The 14,164-nt window shown below is 38.0% G+C and overlaps 1 protein-coding gene across 12 annotated transcripts in view; it reads left to right on the forward strand.

The window, feature by feature from the left end:
* The window catches only part of MLLT10 (MLLT10 histone lysine methyltransferase DOT1L cofactor), a 237,646-nt gene that overhangs the window by 149,572 nt on the left and 73,910 nt on the right, over window positions 1-14,164 (forward strand). The gene's annotated exons all lie outside the window — the stretch shown is intronic.

Genomic DNA, 14,164 nt, shown 5'->3' on the forward strand with positions numbered 1-14,164 from the left:
TTCTTCTGGGTAAATACCAAGGAATGCAATTGTGGGATAATACAGTGTAGGAGTATGTTGAATTTTGTAGGAAACAGCCGAACTGTTTTCTAAAGTGGCTGAATCATTTGGCATTTCCACCAACAATGAGTTGAGAGTTCCTTTTTCTCTACGTTCTCTCCAGCGTCTGGTACTGTTGGTTTTTTGGATATTGGCCATCCTAATAGGTGTAGAGTGGCATGTCATTGTTTAAATTTTCATTTCTCTGCTGCCATAGGATGTGGAGTTTATTTTCTTGTGCTTACTTGCTATCTGTATATCATCTTTGGTGAGGTTTCAGAATTTCTGGTCCTTTTAAAAATCAGTTCATTTGCTATTGTTTTATAAAGGATTCTTTATATATTTTAGATAAGTCTTCTTATCAGGTATGTCCCTTTTTTTTTTATAAGTGTATTTATTTGTTTTGAGAGAGAGTGCATGCACGTGCACAAGTGTGAGAGGGGCAGAGAGAGAGGAGAGAGAGAATCCCAAGCAGGTTCTGTGCTGTCAGCACAGGGCCTGACACCAGGCTTAATGCCACAAACTATGAGATCACAGCCTGAGCTGAAACCAAGAGTCAGACGCTTAACTGAGCCTCCCAGGCACCCCCTTTATTTTTAATTTGAGTACAGTTGACACACTATGTTAGATTAGTTTCAGCTGTACAACATAGTGATTCAACAACTCTATATATCATGTTATGCTCACCACAAGTGTAGTTACCATCTATCACCATATAATAGTCACGAAAATGCCATCGACTGTATGCCCTATGCTGTATCTTTTAACTCCTATAACTTATTCTTTCCATACTTGGAAGCGTGTGTTTCCCACTCTCCTTTATGCATTTTGCTCATCCCCCCATACCCTTCTTCTCTTGCAACCATCATTTTGTTCCTTGTATTCATTAGGTCTGATTCTGCTTTTTGCTTGTTGATTCATTTGTTTTTTAGATTCTACACGTAAGGAAATCATATGGTATTTGTATTTGTCTGACTTATTTCACTTAGTGTAATACCCTAAGTTAATTCCTGTTGCAAATGGCAAGATCTCATCCTTTTATATGGCTGCATAATACTCTATTGTGTATTCCATCCCATTCCATATATATATAATCACATCTTCTTTATTAAGCCATCAGTGGACGCTTGATAGCTTCTGTACTTTGGCTATTGTAAATAAAGCTGCTGTAAGAATAGAATGTGCATGTGTCTTTTCAGATTAGTGTGTTTGTTTTCTTTGGGTAGCAAATACCCAGTAGTGGAATTATTGGATCATACGGTATTTCTATTTTTATATTTTTTTGAGGAATAGAAAACTTTATTGCATGTAAATAAAAGGGTTATTTAGTTATCTTCTGAATTCTCTTTTTAGTTTGTCAAAGAACTTCCATACTGTCTTCCACTGTGGCTGTAACAATTTACATTCTTAACAACAGTGCACACAAAGATCCCTTTTTCTCCACATCTTTGTCAACACTTGTTTATCACCTTTTTGATTTTAGCCATTCTGATGGGTGTGAGGTGATACTGTTTTGATTTGCATATTTCTCATGATTAGTGATATTTGGCATCTTTTCATGTGTGTGTCTGCCATCTGTATGTCTTCTTTTAAAAATGTTTATTCAGGTCCTCTTGTCCATTTTGCAGTCACTTTTATTTTGTGTTCAGTTGTATAAATTCTTAACATATTTTGGATGTTAACCCTTTGTCAGATATATCATTGACAGATACCTACTCTTTTTTTTTTTTTTTTTAATGTTTATTTATTTTTGTGAGAGAGTGTGAGCAGGGGAGGGGCAGAGAGAGAGGGGGACAGAGGATCCGAAGCAGGCTCTGCACCGATAGTAGTGAGCCTGATGCAGGGATGGAACTCAGGACCCATAAGATGATGACCCTAGCTGAAGTCAGAAGCTCAACCGACTGAGCCACCCCTCTGATCCAGCAGATACCTACTCTTCCGCTGTGGGTTGCCTTTTTGTTTTGTTGATGATTTCCTTTGCTGTGCAAAACTTTTATTTTGATGTAGCCCTGACAGTTTATTTTTTCTTTTATTTTCCTTGCCTGGGGAGATATATTTAGAAAAGTGTTTCTATGGCCAGTGTTAAAGATGTTTTTCGTCTAGGTTTTCGTCGTGGTTTCAGGTCTCACATTTAGGCTTATTTTTAGGTATGGTGTAAGAAAGTGGTCCAGTTTCATCCTTTTGCATGTCACTGTCCAGTTTCAGCACCATTTAGTGAAGCGACTTTCTTTTCCCCATTGTATGTATATTCTTGACTCCCTTTGTCATGGAGTTAATTGACCACATAAACACAAGTGTGGGTTTATTTCTGTGTCCTTTGTTTTGTTGATGTATGTGCCTGTTTTTGTTCAGCATTGTAGTGTTTTGATTATGACAGCTTTGGTAGTGTATCTTGAGATCTGGAATTGTGAAACTTCCAGCTTTGTTCTTCTTTTTCAAGATTGCTTGGGCTATTTGGGGTATTTGTGTTTCAATATGGATGTTGGTATTATTTGTTCTAGTTTTGTGAAAAATGTCAAGTATGTCTTTAAGTATTTTCTCAGCCTGTGGCTGATGTTTTCATTTTCTGGATGATGTCTTTGGTAGAGCAAAAGTTTATTTTATTTCATTACTAGTTTTTAAAATGTTTATTTAGGGGCGCCTGGGTGGCGCAGTCGGTTAAGCGTCCGACTTCAGCCAGGTCACGATCTCGCGGTCCGTGAGTTCGAGCCCCGCGTCGGGCTCTGGGCTGACGGCTCGGAGCCTGGAGCCTGTTTCCGATTCTGTGTCTCCCTCTCTCTCTGCCCCTCCCCCGTTCATGCTCTGTCTCTCTCTGTCCCAAAAATAAATAAACGTTGAAAAAAAAAATAAAATGTTTATTTAATTTTGAAGGAGAGAGAGAAAGAGCATGGCTGGGGGAGGGGCAGAGAGAGAGGGAGACACAGAATCTGAAGCAGGCTTCAGGCTCTGAGTTGTCAGCACTGAGCCCAATGTGGGACTCTAACTCACAAACCTCAGGACCATGACCTGAGCCGAAGTCGGACACTCAACCGACTGAGTCACTCAGGAGCCCCAAGCAAAAGTTTTTAATTTTAATGAAGTTCGGCTTACCATTTCTTTCTTTCATGGATTGTGCTTTTGGTGTTATATCTGAAAAGTCATTGCCAAACCCAAGGTTATCCTATTTTCTCCTATGTTATCTTTTAGGAGTTTTGTAGTTCTGTGTTTTACATTTAGATCTATGATCAATTTCGAGTTAATTTTTGTGAAGGGTGTAAATGAATTTTATGTCTAGATTGATTTTTTGCATGGGGATAACCAGTTCTAGCCCTAGTTGTTGAAAAGCTTGTGTTTGTTCCATTGTAGTGCTTTTGCACCTTTATCAAAGGTTAGTTGACTGTAGTTATGTGGGTCTGTTTCTGAAGGTTTTTTTAATCAGTTCCATTGATCTGTTTGTCTATTCTTTCAACAGCACTACACTATCTTAATTACTGGAGGGTTTTTTTGGTTTTTTTTTTAGTTGCTGTAGCTTTTAAGTAAGTCTGAATTTGAGTAATGTCACTACTCCAGCTTTATTCTTGTCCTTCACTTTTGTGTTGGCTATTCTGTATCTTTTTACCTTTTCGTATGTGCCTTAGCATCAATTTGTCAGTATCTGCAAAAATTGGCTGGGATTTTGGTTGAAATTGTATTGAATCTGTAGATCAATTTGGAGCAACTGACATCTTGACCATATTAAGTTTTGCTGTCTACGAAGTTGGGATATCTCTTCATTTATTTAGTTTTTTGATTTTGTTTATACAAGTTTTGTTGCTTTTCTCATGTAGACCTTATACATATTGTTAGGTTAAAACTTTAAGTATTTAATTTTTGGAGGTGCTTTTGTTCATGGTATTGTGTTTTTAATTCAAAATTCCACTTGTTCCTTGTGAGTATATATGAAAGCATTTTCTCTCTTTCATTTAACCTTGGTTTTGCAGTCTTTACGTAATTGTTTATTAGTTCCAGGAATTTTTTGGTAATTTTGGATTTTCCACATGGACAACCATGTTCTCTATGAAAAACCACACTTTCATTTCTTCCTTCTCAATCAGTTTATATTTTATTTCCTTTTCTTGTCTTTTTACATAAACTAGGACTTCCAGTATGATGTTGTAATGGAGTGGTTCCTGATATTAGTGGGAAACCTAGTTTCTCACCATTAAGCATGATGTTAGCTGTAAGTTAACCAACTTTACCAAGTTGAGGAAGTTCCCCTTTTATTCCTAGTTTTCTGAGAGCTTTTAAACTTCACCCATTGTGAATGGGTATTGTACTTTGTCACATGCTTTTTCTGCAACTATTTATTTTTATTTATTTTTTAAATGTTTATTTACTTTGAGAGAGAGAGATAGAGACAGAGAGCAAGCAGGGGAGGGGCAGAGAGAGAGGGAGACACAGAATCCGAAACAGAGCTCAATGCAGGGCTCAAACTCACGGACTGTGAGATCATAACCTGAGCCAAAATTGGACGCTTAACTGACTGAGCCCCCCATGTGCCCCTTTTTCTACAACTGTTGATATGATGTATGATTTTTTTTTTATCTTGTTGATGTGATGGATTACATTAATTTGTTTGAAGATTATTTATTTTGAGAGAGAAGGAGAGCGTGCATGATCAGGGGAAGGGGGGACAGAGAATCCCAAGCAGGCTCCCTGTTGTCAGTGCAGAGCCTGACGCTGGGCTCAATCCCACGAACCGTGAGATCCTGTCTCGGGGCTCCATCTCATGACCATGAGATCATGACCTGAGCTGAAATCAAGAGTCAGGTGCTTAACCAACTAAGCAACCCAGGTACCCCTCCATTCATTGATATTTAATCAATGAGTGTCTTCATATTTAAAGTATTTCTTGTAGATAGCCTATAAATGAGTCTTTTTTTAAAGTTTTTTTACAATGTTTTTATTTATTTTTGAGAGACAGAGAGAGAGTAAGAGAGAGAGAGAGAGCGAGCACGAGTGGCCAGAGACAGAGGGAGACACAGAATCCAAAGCAGGCTCCAGGCTCTGAGCTGTCAGCACAGAGCCCGACATGGGGCTCAAACCTGTGATCTGTGAGATCATGACCTGAGCCAAAATCAGACGCTCAACCAACTGAGCCACCCAGATGCCCCATAGATGAGTCTTGTTTTTGATCAGTTCTTTTAATTGGTATATTTAAACTATTTATGTTTAAGGTAATTATTGATACAGTTAGGTTAATATTTCCCAGATTTGTAACTGTTTTCTATTTGTTGCTCTAGATCTTTGGTACTGTTTTTGTCTTCCAAATGTTTTCTACTTATGAGGGTTTTTGTTTTTCTTTCAGTTTAAAAAATTGTTTTTAGTGTTAATTTTGATAGAGAAACAGAGTGTGAGTGGGCAAGGGGCAGAGAGAGAGGGAGACACAGAATCCAGAGCAGGCTCCAGGCTCTGAGCTGGTCAGTACCTCGTTAATGGCAGAATGCCCTCCCCCCCCCCACACTTTTAAAAAATGTTTTAATGTTATATTTTATATTTGAGAGAGAGGGAGAGAGAGAAGAGGGGCAGAGAGAGAGGGAGACAGAATCTGAAGCAGGCTCCAGGCTCAGAGCTGTCAGCACAGAGCCTGATGAGGGGCTCGAACTCAAGAACCGTGAGATCATGACCTGAGCCAAAGTCAGATGCTTAACCGACTGAGCCACCCAGGTATCCCATAATGGCCTTTCTTCTTGCCAGGCTTCTTGGAGGGAGCTATTCTGCCGGGCCCTGGTTGGAAAGGGAAGAGCGGATATATTGTGGGAGAGGGAAAGCAGCAGAGCAAGTACAATTTCCCGGTTATCTGTCAGCGCGAGGAAGGGGAGAGGTGACCCTCCTCCTAAGGATTTTAATTGAGTTTTTTTTAAATGGTTCCATTTTCTTTCATTTCTTAATATATCAATTATACTTTTTTCATAGTTGCTCTACTGTTTGCAGTATATATAAATATAGAGCTAATCCAAGTTCACTTTCAAATTATTCTACACCACTTCACAGTTAGTACCTGTACCTTATAATGACAAAATATTCCTAAATTCCTCCCTCCCATCTTTTCTGTCAATGCTGTCATTCATTTCAGTTATACAGAAGCACATGTAAGCGTATATGTGCTTAAGACTATACAAACATATTGTTGCTATCATTGCTTTGAACACTGTTAGATCAAGTAAGTATAAGAAAAATCAGAGTGTTAATTTTACCTTCGTTGATTCATTCTCTGATGCTCTTCTTTATATAAATCCAAATGTATGAGCTGTATCATTTCCTTCTCTCTGAAGAATTTCGTTTTACATTTCCTGCAAGGTAGACCTATGGCAGCAACTTCCCTCAATTTCTGTTTGTTTGAGAAAGTCTTTGTTTTCACTTTTGAAGGATGATTTTGCAGTGTACAGAATGCTAGGTCTTTTCCCCCTGTCAACACATTATTCCATATCATTCTCTTCTTGGTTGTATTATTTCTGAGAAGTCAGATGTAATTCTTATCTTTGCTACTTCATGGATAAGGCTTTTTCCCCTTCCAGCTTCTTTCAGTACGTGTGTGTGTGTGTGTGTGTGTGTGTGTGTGTGTGTTTTATCTCTGATTTCTTGCGGTTTGTGATATACATACCTAGGTGTATTTTTTTGACACGTGTCTTACTTGGTAGTCTCAGAGCTTCCTGGATTTGTGGTATGGTTTCTGACACTAATTTGGGAAATTTGTAGTCTTTTTTGATTCAAATATTGCATCTCTGTTCTCCTGTCCCCTCCCGTAAGTTCCCCTCCTCTCCCCTCCCCCACCTTCTCTTCCCATCTCTCTGTCCTCTTAAGTTTTTTTACATGCTGGACCAGAATCCCAGAAGTGTTAATATAGGCATTTAATACTACAGACTTTGTTCTAAGCACTACTTATGAATTTTGATATGTTGTATTTTCGTTTTTATTGAGTTGAACAATACCTTGTGGTTTCCTTTTGATTTCTCATTGATCCATGGGTTATTTACAAGTAGATTATTTACTTTTGAAACATTTGGAAACTTTTCACATTTTTTATACTGATTTGTAATATCTTTGTGTTATATAATTTCTTTTAAGTTTTTTAAGATAAAAAAAATGACACACAATATGGATTATTGTGTGTAATGTCCTGTGTGCTTTTAAAAAGAATGTGTATTCACTCTGCTCCTCGTATATGGAGTTTTTCTATAAATGTGAGGTCAAGTTGATTTATACTGTTTAAGGTCTCCATATGCTTACTTATATTTTCTGTGTACTTGTTCAATTACTGAGAAGAGGCTTTGGATCTCTCTTACTGTAGTTATGGATTTTATTATTTTTCCCATTTTCTTTTTCTGTCAGTTTTAATTTATTTTGAAGGTCTCTTATTAGGTGCAAAAGCGTTTAGGATTTTTTATCCTCTTGATAAATAGGTCTCTTTATCCTGGTAATATTCCTTGTTCTGAAATTTATTTTGTTTGTACTAATGTTGTGAATTCAGCCTTCTTTTAATTAGTGTTAAATTGATATTTCTTTCCCACACTTGCACTTTTGATATCTTTGTGTCTTTATATTTACATTTAAAAAAAAGTTTATTTACTTTGAGAGAGAGAGCAAGCAGAGGAGGGACAGAGAGACGGAGAGAGAGCATCCCAAGCAGGCTCTGCACTGTCAGTGCAGAACCCGTCGCAGGGCACAATCTCAGGAACTGTGGAATCGTGGACTGAGCCGTAATCAAGGGTCTGACACTCCCCTGACTGAGCCACCCTTAAAGTGGTTTTCTTATAGGCAGCATATAGTCTTGAGTTCCTTTTTTCAGTGTTCTAATCTCTGCCTTTCACTGGAGTGTTTACTTAATTAGCATATGATTATTGATATTCTTGTATTTAAAGCTATCATTTGCTAATCCTTATTATTGGCCTGTTTCATCTTTTTTTTCTGTCTTTGTCATTGAATATTTTTTATGATTCCATTTTGGCTGCTTAGTAATGATTCTTTGTTATTTTATTTATTGATCGCTTTGGGGTTTATGTCATACATGTTTTAATTTATCAAAATCTGCCTTCAAATGATATTATGCCATTTCACATATTGTGTAAGCATATACAATTCAGGGTTGCCTGGGTGGCTCAGTCAGTTGAGTGTTTGACTCTTAATTTGGGCTCCCAGGCATGGGATTGAGCCCTGGGTCTGGCTCTGCACTGAGTGTAGAGTCTACATAAGATTTTCTCTCTCCTTCTGCCCCTCTCCCCTGCTTATGCGTGTACATGTGTTTTTTCTCTGTCTCAAGGAAAAAAAAAAAAACAAAAGAATATACAGTTTAGAATTTACATACTTGTAATTCTACCTTTTTTGGTTCTGTGCTATTTTTGTCATATTTAAAATTTTTATATATATTATTAAACCTCACAATTGTTACTAATTTTACTCTAAGCCTTCAGTTATAAAGAGATTAAATATTTAAAAAGTCTTTTTTTCCCCCCCAAACTTTATTTATTTATCTTGAGATAGCACAAGCATGGGAGGGGCAGAGAGAGTCTGAAATCAAGAGTCAGTCGTTTAACTGACTGAGCTCCCCAGGCACCCCGAAGAAGTCTTTTATATTTACCCATGTAATTACTGTTTCTAGTGTTCCTAATTACTTTGTGTAGATCCACATTTCTTTTGTTGTTTTCTTTCTGCCTAAAAGACAGCCTTTAGCATTTATTGTAGTCTTGCTTTGCTGATTAGTTCTTTTAGCTTTGTTTGTTTGTTTGTTTGTTTAAAATCTGGAAGGCAATTAAAGTTGACCTTTGAAGAGTGTAGTGGTTAGGACCCCCGCATAGTAGAAAATCTGCATATAATTTTTGACTTCCCTAAAACTTAACTTCTAATAGTCTGCTGTTGACCTAGAAGTTTTACTGATAATGTAAACAGTCAATTAACACATATTTTGTATATGTATTATATACTGTGTTCTCACAATAATATAAGGTGGAGAAAAGAAAATGTTTTTAAGAAAGTGATATGGAAAAGCAAATACATTCACAGTGGTGTTTTGTATTTTTTGAAAAAATTGTATAAATGAAGTCATACAGTTGAAACTGGTGTTGTTTAAGGGTCAGCTATATATTTTGCCTTTGCTTTTGAAAAAATATTTTAGCTTGGTATAGAATTCTAGGTTAAAAGTTTTTTTTTTTTTTTTTTTTTTAAGTTCATTTATGTTGAGAAAGAGAAAGAAAGTATGCACAAGTGGGGGAAGAGCAGAGAGACAGGGAGAGAGAGAATCCCAAGCAGGCTCCCTGCTGTCAGTGCAGAGCCTGATGCTGGGCTGCAGCTCACAAACTGTAAGATCATGACCTGAGCTGAAAATCAAGAGGCAGATGCTTAACCAACTGAGCCACGCAGGTGGCCCTGTTTCTTTGGTCTTTGAAGATTTTTTATTTACTCTTGTTTTCTAACTTGCATTATTTCCATGAGAAATCTGTTTTTATTCTTAACTTTGTTTCTTAGCAGATAAAGCATTTTTTTTTTCTTTTTTAAAACTCCCTGGCTGTTCTTACCATTTTCTCGTTATTGTTGGTTTTTAATGATAAGTAGTTTGATTGTGATGTGGATTTGTGGATTTTTCTTCATGTTTCTTGCGCTTGGAGTTAGTTGATCAGTGGTAGATTTTATAGTTTTCATCAAATTTTATAATTTTTTTCCTGCTTCTTCACATTTTTTCCCTCCTACTTTCCTTTGGGTACTCCAGTGACATAGGCTGCTTAACCTTGTCCCACAGCTCACTGATTCATCCCTGTACCACCAAACTCCCTTTTAACGTCTTCATTCCCTTCTGTGCTTCATTTTTGATAGTTCCTGTGCTTTGTTCTTAGACTTGTGTGTGTGAAAAATTTGTGGCTTTTATCAGACACTTGAATACTACATAATTAAAAAAATATTTTAGCCAGCATAATTACATTGGATCATGTTGGTAGAAGACATACAACTGTTGGTTGTTTCTTTTCCCTCTGCCTCTTTCTCCCAAATGTGGATTACAGGCAACCAAAGTTTTGAAAATATCTGGTTTTTTGGTTAGCCTGTTACAGAATCATTGTTGACTTGTGAGTCTAATTTAAAATTTTTTGAAGTTGGGTGTATTTTTGGCTCCAGTGAATACTGTTTAGTAGGTATACCAATTGCATCTTATCTGAGGACTAACAATTGTAGCTAGCCATAAAACAAAAAATCACACATGTTCTAAATATTTAAAAGATTCATTAAGTTGCCTGTAAATCACAACATAAACCGAAGTATGTATGCATTTCCTTAGAGACTCTCAATAAGACCAAATATGCAGTTTTATCTCCAGTGGAAAAAGGGGAAAAAAAGACCGTATTTTATTCAGACAAGTTCCAAATGAAGTAGTTTGTATTTTATGGGTTAATTTACATGGAAGATGTGTATTTTTAAGCACTAGAATTGCTCTCAGAGCAGTGAGATGCTCATGCAACGAGAGTTATTTAGGTTGAGAAACTAAGGAAAGAGTAGATTTGTGGCATCAGGTTACTCCTTGTGTCTCAGCTCCTCCCCACTGCCCTCTTTTACTTCTTTTCCACTTCTTGATTTTGATTAGATTGTGTATTTGTAATGGAATTCCACCATTCCATATTATTTTAACTGTGTATTATGGAACAGATACGCCTTTTTTTTTAATTAAAAAAATTTTTTTAAATGTTTGTTTTTGAGAGAGAGAGAGCACAAGCAGGAGAGGGGCAGAGAGGGAGAGGGAGACACAGAATCCAAAGCAGGCTCCAGGCCTTGAGCTGTCTGCAAAGAACCTGACACGGGGCTCAAACTCTCAAACTGTGAGATCATGACCTGAGCTGAAGTTGGATGCTTAACCAGCTGAGCCACCCAGGTGCCCCTGGAACAGATACTCTTGAATTAACTTAGAAAGGTGGAGTTAAGGTGGAGATTTCTTCTTGAGTAAAATCATACAGATTTTTCCCTCTTGTTGTTATGTGTAATTTTTAAAAAGAGCTGTTAGAATCTTTAGCTAAAGTTTTATATTTTTCTTGTTAAAACATCTGATATTTCGGGGGGCACCTGGGTGGCTCAGTTGGTTGAGCATCCAACTTTGGCTCAGGTCATGATCTCACAGTTCCTGGATTTGAGCCCCACGTTGGGCTTTGCACTGTGACAGCGTGGAGCCTACTTGGATTCTCTGTCTCACTCTGTCTGTCCCTACCCTGCTCACATGCACTCTCTCTCAAAAATATATAATAACTAAAAATTTTCTTAAATCTTTGATAATTTTTAAAACTTAGAAATAACTTTTTAAAAAAGAAAATGTTATGGGAGTGCCTTCAGTCGGTTAGGCATTTGACTTCAGCTCAGGTCATGATCTCGTGCTCTGTGAGTTCAAGCCCCGGGTCGGGCTCTATGCTGGCTGCTCAGAGCCTGGAGCCTGCTTCAGATTCTGTGTCTCTCCCTCTCTCTGCCCCTCCTATGCTCATGCTCATGCTCATGCTCATGCTCATGCTCATGCTCATGCTCATGCTCTGTCTGTCTCTCAATAATAAAAAAAAACGTTTAAAAAGAAATGTTACGATTTTGTTTAGTATGACTTTTGTCAGTGAAATTTGCTTAATTTGTATTCATTGCTTTCTTTGTAATACCTTTTCTTCCATGTGGCATATTTTCATTGGGTTTATGGACATATTTATACTTCAAGGGTAAGCAAGGATATTCTATTAAATGAGTGGGAAAATTGACCAACGCTAGTTTAGGTTGGTATGTGGAAATAGTATATTTTTGTGTTTGGTTCTCCACCCAGTTTTTTCTTCTTTGCTTATTTGGTACGTGGTCAGAGTACATGAATGAAGAACATCACTGTGTTCTCTTTAGATGACTTTTAGTATATGTGCTGCCGAAGCGAGCACTTTAGATGACTTTTAAACTTCATTAGGCTTGTATGTGAATGGGATGGAGAACCTCAACTCGTTATTAGAAAAAAATATTTGAAAAGTAAAGTAGGTGGTTCCCAAAGTGACCCTGCCCAGCATGGAAACATTCATGTTTCTAAAGTAATCCATGAAGTTTGTTTTTGTAAGTTTATTTATTTATTTTGAGAGAGAGTATGCAAGCAGGAGAGGGGCGGGTCGGGGGGGATGGGTAGAGAGAGAATCCCAAACAGGCTCCGCACTGGCAGCACGGAGCCAGATGCGGGGTTTGAACTCATTGACCAGGAGATTGTGATCTGAGCTGCAGTCACATGCTTGACCAACTGAGCCACCTAGCCCTCCCCCCCACCTTTTAAAGTTTATTTATTTATTTTGAGAGTGTGCAAGCAGGAGAAGGGTGGAGAGAGAAAGCATCCCAAGCAGGCTCCTCGCTGCCAGCACAGAGCCTGACGCGGGGCTCAGACTCACGGACCGTGAGATCTTGACCTGAGCCGTAGTTGGACATAAAGCAATCCATGAAGTTTAATAAGCCTAAACATGATTGTCTTTCTCCTAAAACTTACTCTGGGACCTTTCTTTCTCATTTGTGGAGTCTCTGTTATTAGAATAGTGATTGGTTTGTTTTTATGAGATAACGTCTCTTGTACTTGATGAAAATCTGTTTGACAGTGTGATGATGTGGAGTGAGGACAGTATCAAGAGGCAAGTAGCAGACAAGTAGTAGTGAAGAATGTTTGATTTGCAGAGCATTTGAAGTCTTCTTTCTTTCTGCATTTTGAACGTTGATTTTGCTACAAATGCCGACTATTTTGACACCTGATTTTAGCATCCCTTTCTTGTTTTTCACATTTATCTGATGGTTTGTATTGAGTGGTTTGTATTACCGCAGAGATTTTATTTTTTTGAATTAATTAATTTATTTATTTCATGTTTGTTTATTTTTGAGAGAGAGAGAGAGAGAGCACAAGCGAGCGAGCATGCAGAGGAGGGGCAGAGAGAGAGGGAGACACAGAATCTGAAGCAGGCTCCACGCTCTGGGCTGTCAGCACAGAGCCCGATGCAGGGGCTCTAACACACGAACTGTGAGATCATGACCTGAGCCAAAGTCAGATGCTTAACTGACCCAGGTGCCCCTGCATCAGAGATTTTAGATAGATGATTCAGAAAAATATTTATTCATTTATTTATTCAGCAGAAATTTAGGGCTGTTTGTCTTTCAGGCATTTAGTGAACGTAAACAGGGACAACAAAAATCCTGACCCATTGGACTTACAAACCTTATACTTCTTTTTTTCTTTTTTTTTTTTTTTTTTTTTTTTTTTAAATTTTTTTTTTCGACATTTATTTATTTTTGGGACAGAGAGAGACAGAGCATGAACGGGGGAGGGGCAGAGAGAGGGAGACACAGAATCGGAAACAGGCTCCAGGCTCTGAGCCATCATCAGCCCAGAGCCCGACGCGGGGCTCGAACTCCCGGACCGCGAGATCGTGACCTGGCTGAAGTCGGACGCTTAACCGACTGCGCCACCCAGGCGCCCCTCTTTTTTTCTTTTTTAAATGTTTATTTATTTATTTTGTTAGAACATGAGCAGGGGAGGAGCAGGTGTGGGGAGAGAATCCCACGTAGGCTCTATGCTGTCAGTGTAGAGCCTGACATGGGGCTTGATCCTATGAACTGTGAGCTCATGACTTGGCCTGAAATCAAGAGTTGGATGCTCAACAGACTTAGCCACCCAGGCACCCTAAACCTTTTAGTTTGAAGCATGTTGATTAATATACATCTGTTAGAACACATTCTCACCTTTCATAGTCATTTAATTTACTATTATTTGCATATACCTTGTCTTAAAAATGATTGTTAAACTAATTGGAAATGATTGGAAACTAATTGTTTAGACAGGTCTTTATTTTGTATTTTTCCTAAACATATCTAGATCATGGGGGTGATTACAGATCCATTTTAGGGTATATAATACTTTCTTTCAATTTTTTTTTTAATGTTTATTTATTTTCGGGGAGGCGGGGAGGAGGGACAGAGAGATGGAGAGAAAGAATCCCAAGTAGGCTCCAGGCTCAGTGCAGAACCCCATGCCAGGCACATTCCTACGACCTTGAGATCATGACCTGAGCTAAAATTAAGAGTTGGACGCTTCACTGACTAAGCTACCCAGGCGCCCCAATACTTCTAATTTTTAAAAATCTTAACTGCA

The sequence above is a fragment of the Prionailurus viverrinus genome, chromosome B4, assembly GCF_022837055.1.
Source record: "Prionailurus viverrinus isolate Anna chromosome B4, UM_Priviv_1.0, whole genome shotgun sequence".
In the NCBI taxonomy this organism is placed as follows: Eukaryota; Metazoa; Chordata; class Mammalia; order Carnivora; family Felidae; genus Prionailurus; species Prionailurus viverrinus.